The sequence below is a fragment of the Marmota marmota genome, unplaced genomic scaffold, assembly GCF_001458135.2.
Source record: "Marmota marmota marmota unplaced genomic scaffold, marMar, whole genome shotgun sequence".
Classification (NCBI taxonomy): Eukaryota; Metazoa; Chordata; class Mammalia; order Rodentia; family Sciuridae; genus Marmota; species Marmota marmota.
Genome location: NW_026000283.1, coordinates 11,461,297 through 11,470,151, shown reverse-complemented (window position 1 = coordinate 11,470,151; position 8,855 = coordinate 11,461,297).

Here is an 8,855-nt window from a genome sequence, read left to right as displayed (position 1 = left end):
TTAAAAAAAAAAAAAAGTACGGGGCTGGGATTGTGGCTCAGCGGTAGAGTGCTCACCTTGCATGTGTGAGGCCCTGGGTTTGATCCTCAGCACCACATAAAAATAAATAAAATAAAGATATTGTGTCTACAACTAAAAAATAAATATTAAAGTAGATCAAGCATAATTTTATAACCTTAGGGCAATAATCTACTAAAGTAAAGAAACTTACTTAGCTTTTGAAAAAAAAGTGATTATATTCCCTTATTTCTTAATAGCCTCTTCAGGGAAAACCTCATCGTTGACTTGCTGTGGCAGGCCAAGAGCCACTGTACTAGATGAACAAGTTTAATTTTTTTTCAGAACTCTTTGAAGACTCATATTGAGCTTTCTCCCCACCCCTTGTCTTGTATACCTTAATTAGAATGAAAATATTAATGGCTCAACATAATTTAGCATGCCATTTTTTTACTGGTTTCCAAATTATATAGCTGGGCAGTGGCTTTTTATTCTTTGAAATGTGTTTAACATAATATATCCATCCCTCAAATTCTATTTCGAGTTGTATAATTTTAAGAGTCACATACCATATTTCCCAATTGGAGTGAAAAATTGAATTAGCAAAATATTTTTAATTATCCCAGAAACTTGGGGAGGCTGAGGCAGGTGGATAACAAATTCAAGGCCAGTCTTGGCAACTTAGCAACACCCTGTCTAAATTATTTTTTAAAAATGGGCTGGGGTTGTAGCTCAGTGGTAGAGCACCCCTGAGTTCAGTCCCCAATACCAAATATTTTAATTGTCTTAAGTACTCTGAGGACTAAAGGTGAAGATATGTTTGTGATTGAACATTTCCTCTTAGGTTTTCAAAAGAAAAACATTCCTAATTGCACTGGTTTCTAGCTTCCTGCCTTACTTATTCATTAAATTGATGTGTATTGAACACCTACAATGTACAGAACACCGCTGTGCCTACAGAAGAATAAGGCAACATCCTCATGCCGGAAGAGTTCACAGTCTGGTAAAGAAGATGGCCACAGACACAAGTTAAGAGGTTTGGAACTATATGGCCCTAGATATGTCCCTTTTTCTCCCTTTCCCTGTCTATTCTACCCTTCCTAGTAACTCATGGCACCCATTTGATTCTTAGGCCAGTCTTTATTAGTCTGTTATTACAAGCAGCAAGGATAATATGCATAAAAGAGGTAGTAAGTCATAGGTAAAGCAGAAAAATTGGAATGCCAATCATATCAGTATTTTCCTTGGTCTCTGCCCCTCCCCCTGTCCCAACTAAGAATCATTGTCTCATTTCCTGAGAAAACTGTCCAGTTAAATCCATGGTTAACAGATCCCATCCTCCCAACTGTTCTCATGTTCCTTTCAGTTCTAAAGCTTGGCCCTTTTTAGTTTTGTTTTGTTCCCTAGATTTGGGTCATCTAGTTTCCTAGGGAACCCAGGCTCCCCCTGTCAGCCACAGCCACTTTTCTGCTCTAGATACATGCACCGGAAATGCATTCAGGTTTATTCAACAGGGCCAACATTAGAATGTGTGTGGAAATCAGGGTGGAGATTCACTACAGAGTCCCACAGTACCCTTCTGCAGGTTATCTAGGGTGGTCCAAGCAAACCAAATTTGCTTGTATATTTATCTACCCTGCATTGCATTATTCTCTTTTTAATTTAGAATCACTTTAAGTTTATAGAAAAGTTGCAACAAAAATATGAAATTCTGGGGCTGGGGATGTGGCTCAAGCGGTAGCACGCTCGCCTGGCATGCGTGCGGCCCGGGTTCGATCCTCAGCACCACATACAAATAAAGATGTTGTGTCCGCCGAGAACTAAAAAATAAATATTAAAAAAAAAATATGAAATTCTAGTAGAAGCACTTGCCTAAAATGAATAAGGCCCTGGGTTCAATCTCCAGCACAGGATGGGAAGGAAAAACGGAGGGAGGGAGAGAGGAAGGAAGAGAGTTTTCATATACTCCTTACACAGTTTTCCCTAATGTCAGTATATTATTTACCATAGTATATTCATCTATGGTACATTATTATTTTTAAGTAAACACTAGATTTTATTCAGATTGCACCAGTTTTCCCACTTATATCCTTATTGTGTTCTGAGATCCAATCCAGGATACCACACTGCATTTAGCCATATTATGCTTTTTTTAAGTTATACATGGACACAATATCTCTATTTTGTTTATTTACTTTTATATGGTATTGAGGATTGAACCCAGTGCCTCACACATGGGAGGCAAGCACTCTACTGCTGAGCCACACCCCAGCTGCTGATATGCTTTAATTTTTTTTAAATTTTTTTTAGTTGTAGATGGACACAATACCTTTATTTATTTTTATATGGTGCTGAGGATTGAACCCAGGGCCTCACACGTGCAAGGCATGGATTCTACCACTGAGCCACAACCCCAGCCCCTGCTTTTTTAATTTAAATAAACTTTTCATATTAGAATTGATGATTCTTTACCAGGTATGGTGGTACATGCCTGTAATCCCAACAATGCTGGAGGCTGAGCAGGAGGATTACAAGTTTGAGACCAGCCTGGGCAATTTAGAGAAGCACTAAGCAATTTAGCAAGACCCTATCTCAAAATTTAAAAAAAAATTAAAATTAAAAAGGGCTGGGGATGTGACTCCGTGGTTAAGCACTCCTGGATTCAATCCCTGGTACCAACAGAAAAAAAAAAAAAAAGATTTAGTTTTTTTCAGAGAAGTTGCAAAAAGTTTCCATATCCCCACATTCATTTTCCATTGCTGTTAACATCTTTATGTCACTATGATATATTTTTCACAATTAAGCAACCAACTCTGATACATTACTATAAACCAAACTCCACAGCTTCTTTGGATTTCATTAGTTTTTACCTAATGACCTTTTTCTGTTCCAAGATCCCATCCAGGATATATTACATTTGGTCTTAATGTATCCTTAGGTTCCTCTGAGTCCTGACAGTTTTTAGAATTTTTCATACTTTTGATGACCTTAAAGTTTTTGAGAAGTACTAGCCAAGTATTTTGTTGAACATCCCTCAATTGGGTTTGTCTGAGGTCTTTCCCATGGTTCATCTAGGATTATAGACTTTTGGGAAGAAGACCACTGAGGTGAATTGTTCTTTTCATTGTGTCAGAGGTACCTCAACACAGCTTATCACCTGGTGGAGGCAGCACTCAGGTTTCTCTATAATAAAGTAATTTTTTTTCTCCAATTCCATACTCAACTCTTTGGAAGTTGTGTTGGTCAGCTTTCCATTACTATAACAAATAATTGAGATAACCAATTTATAAAGAAAAAAGGTTTATTTTGACTCACAGCTTTGAAAGTTTCAGTCAATGATTGTTTGGCTTTGTTGTTTGGGGCCTGTATGAGGTAACATATCATGATAGAATCTGGGTGGAGTGAAACCACTCACCTCATCATCAGGTAAAAAAAGAGAAAAGGGCTGGTATCCCACTATCTCCTTCAGTGGCACACCTCCAGTGTCCTAACTTCCTTTCACTAGGCCTGACCTCTTATAGGTTCCACTGCCTCGTAAGAGCTCCATGGGCTGGGGACCAAGCCTTTAACACATGGGCCTTTGGGAGACATCCCAGATCAAACTACTGCAGAAGTGATAAGCATAGCCCAAACTGAAGGGGTGGGAAGGAGCCAAGCCCCATCTCCTCAAGAAGCAAGTAACTATATAACTTATTTGGAATTGTTCTATATAGGAGCTAGGTCTCTCCTCCTTCATTCATTCATTTAATCATGTATTTGTGTCAGCATGGATGTATGGGTTTTGATGCTTTGAGGTATAATCTAAAACTGCATTCTTTTGTTCCAGCCTTGGCCATTAGGAGATCCTTCATGTTGGCTTCTATGTCCTTTCAACATGCCCTCTTTCTTCCTTTTTAGCACTTCTCTACTTTGTCATTTCTCACTGTTCCAGGCTCATCTTGCCCCAGCCCTAGAATCTTCCCTTGCCTTAGCCCTAAAATCATCCATTTATCCAAGGAGCTTTGGTTCCTTCTATTAGAGAATAGGATTAGATACCAAGGCCTGGGGGGTAGATGTGCACATTATCAATGAAATATTGTTTTTCTTATGTTCTCTGAGTTCTTCCTGATTTCTCTGACTCTAATTCATTAACACATGGATCATTGTGGGATGCCACCCATGAAGGTACTTGAGTGGTCTTCTACTCGGTACTGAGCCATGAGGGACTTAGGTCTCGACCCCTTGTGAATGATCCTGGCATTCCCATGTATAGACTGCCCAAGGCGTGAGATCTCTGCCTTTACTCTTCTAGTGGGACAGCTCTGGAGTTGGGCATGACCCACTGGGAGCTAATCAGCCCACCCCCTACCTTATTTGGCAAAGAACATTCCATGGGAAACCTTTGAAGTCCCCCCCCCCCATATAAATAAAGCAAACACAGGCTCTCTCTCACTCTTTCCAGTGTGGAAGCTTGACCCCTAAGGTCAAGGAGCTGTCCCATCCCCACTCTCTAAAATTACTTCCTGTGTCCTGTGAGTTCTTCGCTGTTTTCTCTTTCTTAGCTTTATTTTGCAGCCAGTCTGTTACATGCAGAGGAAGCCCAAATTCCACTGCCTGCATGGGACTAGGTGAGAGATCATTCTAGCACTCTCCCCTTGCTTATTGGCAACCTCTTTCTCCAACAGGAAAAAACCAGGCTTCCTTCATTTACCCTCATTTATTTATTTGTTCAATTCTAGCATAACATACTCAGTGGTTTCAGAGTTACTAACTTAATACCCCCGTATGAAACAACTTTACCAACTAGGTATAGTATTCATGTACATTCTTTTGGTCTTGGATGTCATAATTTCCATTCAAAACTTTCAGGTCCATAGGTCAGCACCATTTTTCTCCACCACATTGCTTTTTTTAAATTTGTTCTAATTAGTTATACATGACAGCATAATTGTACACAAATGGAACACAACTTCTCATTCCTCTGTCTGTACATGGTGCAGAGTCACACCAGTTGTACAATCATATGTGGACATAGGGTAATAATGTCTGTCTCATTCCACCATCCTTCCCACCTACATTGCTTTTTTAATATTAGTTGAATTTAAATGATCTATTCCTCTGACAAAATTTATTGGGATTTGATCATGTACATGCCCATACTATTTAGTAAGTAAACATTACTTCCTAAATCCTTTTGCACACAGCTTCCTGCCTTGCTTTCAGAGACTTAACATTTTCCTGAAGCAGTTTTATAGTTCCTCCCTGTTGCTGCACTGAAGTTTTAGTTCCTCAGCAAATATCAAGTGCTTGCTTACTCTGTCAAGTCCTTGAGAATCTAACAGGGAAAACAGACACTGTCTAGACATATATTTATGTGATTAAAGGGGTCTTCTCTCACTTTCTTATCTTTCTGTGCCATGCCATTCACTAAATTGGATGTGGGTGGGTAGATGGATGATAGAGATAGAAAGTCAGGTTAAGTGGAAACCAAGTTCTCTAATTCAACTTACAAACATTCCTCCTTATATACAAGCTATATTTTGAGTTAGCAAAAAGCAAAATGTTTTGAAAATATGTAAAAAATGTAATGCTATCTTGAGGAATTAGTAATTTATTGGAAGTTATGAAATCAATTATCTAGTTATGAATAACTGATTGCTCTCCCTTCTGATTAAAAAAATATATAAAAAGGTAGAGCCATTTTAATGAATACTAAATGTTGATTACATTGATCACAGTGACTCATGCTGGGGACCTTTGTAAAAGCAATCCTGATAGATCCTTAACTTGGTTGCAGTGAATAGGCTGTATTAGTTTACCAAGGCTATCATTAAAATATCAGAGACTGGATGGCTTAAACAAGAGAAATTAGTAAATAGTTCTGTTGGCTAGAAATCTACAAAGTGTTGGCAAGATTCTGTTTCTTCTGAAGACTTGCTACTTGGCTTGCATGTCGCCACCCTTTTGTGGCCATGAGTCCCTGGTATCTCTCTGTAAATCCATTCTCCCATTTTGATAAGGACACTATCAGATTGGATTAGGTCTACCTAATGACTTCATTTTAGTTTAATCACCTCTTTAAAGGTCCTATCTCCTGACACAGACACATTCAGAAGTATTGGGGATTAAGGATTTAACATGTAAATTTGGGGAGAACACAGTCCCATCCATTACACTACCTCAATAAGCCATTTCATTCAAAATATTTTTTAAGAAATGGGGGTCTTGCCTGGCTAAGTGATGCAAACCTGTAACTCCATCAACTCAGGAGACTGAGGCAGAAGGATTGCATGTTTGAGGTCAGCCTCAGCAATTTAGCAAAACTCTGTCTCAATAAAAAAATGCTTAGGGGTGTAGCTTGGTAGTGGAGTGCCTCTGGGTTCAATCCGCAATACAAAAATAAATTTTAAAAAGTGATAAAAGTGTAATAACAACAGGAAAATTGGAATTAAAATTAATTAGCCTGAGGCTGATTTTTTTCTGCCCAGTTTTTACAGTGTACATGGAATACATCTATACCAGATAAAGTCAGACATGGAGCAGATTGACAGCTTAGAATGTCAAGAGTTTATGACGAGTTGATAATATACGTTTAGATACATTCAGATACTAAAATAAATGCCTAAAATCCAAGTCCATTCCTTCACATGCACTTTGGAATATTTTTTAAAATATTTTTTTCAGTTGTTGATAGACCTTTGTTTTATTTATTTATATGTGGTGCTGAGAACCGAACCCAGTGCCTCACACATGCTAGGCAAGTGCACTACCCCTGAGCCACAGCCACAGCCCACTTTGGAATATTTTTACACATCTTTATTGAGGTGTAAAATACCACAAAATTCACCCATTTAAAGTGTACTGATTCAATGGTATATTCAGATTCGTGCAACTATCACTGCCAAGTTGACAACATTTTCATCATTCCAAGAAACCCTGTATCCATTAGTAGTAGCTTTTTACTTTTTTTCCCCTACAAGAATAATCTACTTTTTGTCACCATGGAGATTTGCCCATTATGGGCATTTTTATGTGAAGTGGAATCACTTACATAAATGTGGCCCTTTGTGCCTAGCTTCTTTGACTTAGCATAATGTTTTCAAGGTACATTCTGGTTGTAGCATGAGTTAGTACTTCATTCTATTTTATTTCTAAATAATAATTCACTGTACATTGTGTTTGTACCTTCATCAGTTGAAGGACATTTGAGTTGTTTCAGTCTTTGGCTATTATGAATAATGATGTTTGGAACAGTGGTGCACAATTTTGGTGTGGACATTTTGTTTACATTTCTCTTGGGTATAGACCTAAGAGTAGAATTGCTGAGTCATATGTTTAACTTTTCAAGAAGTACTGTTTTTCATGGCAACTGTGCCATTTTTTGTATTTCTACCAGCAATTACATTTCTTTTTTTTTAATTTTTAATATTTATTTTTCAGTTTTCGGCGGACACAACGTCTTTGTTTGTATGTGGTGCTGAGGATCAAACCCGGGCGAGCGCACTACCACTTGAGCCACATCACCAGCCCTCTTTTTTTTTCATAGATAATTAATTCTTACTTTTATTTTTTTTACCATACGATTTATTTTTAATTTTTTTTAGTCATATATGACAGCAGAATGAATTTTGACATATAAAACATACATGGAATGTACATACATCAATCATATTGTCTATTCTATTCTGTTACCCTTCCTATCCTCCCTATTCCTCCCCTCCTCTCTCATCCTTTCTCTCTATCCAATCTAATGTGACACACTTTTTTTTCTTTTTCTCATCACAACATCATATATGTATTCTGTATAACAATGAGGTACCAGCAATTACATTTCTATAGCAGAAAAGTAAATTATTACCTATAATACATAATTCAGAGACAGCCAGTGTTATTTTAGCATTTAACTTCATTTTTATGCATATATATTTTAAAAACTTACATAATTATGCAATATAATTGAAATAACAGTCATGCTACATATCATGGGCATTTTTAATATGTGTTCATGGTATATAAATGTTCAATCATATGGAAATAATTTAAGCAATCTATCGAACATTCAAGTTTCTAAGAATTACTATAAATAACAATAGGAGATATAGGTATATATCTTGTCAGAATTTCTAGTAATTGACTTAAGGAATACATCCTTAAAATGGAAGTATAAAGCACAAACTATTAAGAATAAACAGCTGAGAATGGTGGTGCATGCCTGTAATCCCAGCAGCTCAGGAGGCTAAGGCAAGAAGATCACAACTTCAAGGCCAACAGTCAGTAACAGTGGGCCCTTCACCTTCTGAATATAGCCTCCATTGCTCTAAGGTTTATTTATTTATTTTTCTCTTCTCCCCTCTCCCCCCTAACAAGATTGGGGAGACAGAGTTATCTTTTCTTCCCCTAGTTAACTGCCTGTGAATACTACAGGCAGGAGATGCCTGCTGAGGGTCAGGGAAGTGAATATCTCCCAAATTAACAAGAGAATCCTAACACACCACCAGAGCACCCTGAAACCCCCTACCAGAGCACTCCTGGAATGTAACCTTTGAAGTTCCTTTAAAACTCCCCTGTCCTCCTGAGAGTCAACCTTTGGGATAGGAGTCTCCTGTGTTTTTCCTTTGCTAGCAAAGCAATAAACCTTTCTTTTCCTTTTTCTCAAAACCAAGTCCTCATTATTAAATTGGCATTGATTGGCATTGGGGACAGGGACAAGCTTTTGGTTACATGGCCTCAAGGACTTAGCAAGTCCCTAAGCAACTTAGTAAGACCTTGTCTCAAAATGAAAAACTAAAAGGCCTGGGGATTTGGCTCCGTGGCTAAACACCCCTCAGTTCAATCCCTGGTACAGAAAAAAAAAAAAAAAAAAAAAAAAAAAAAAAAAA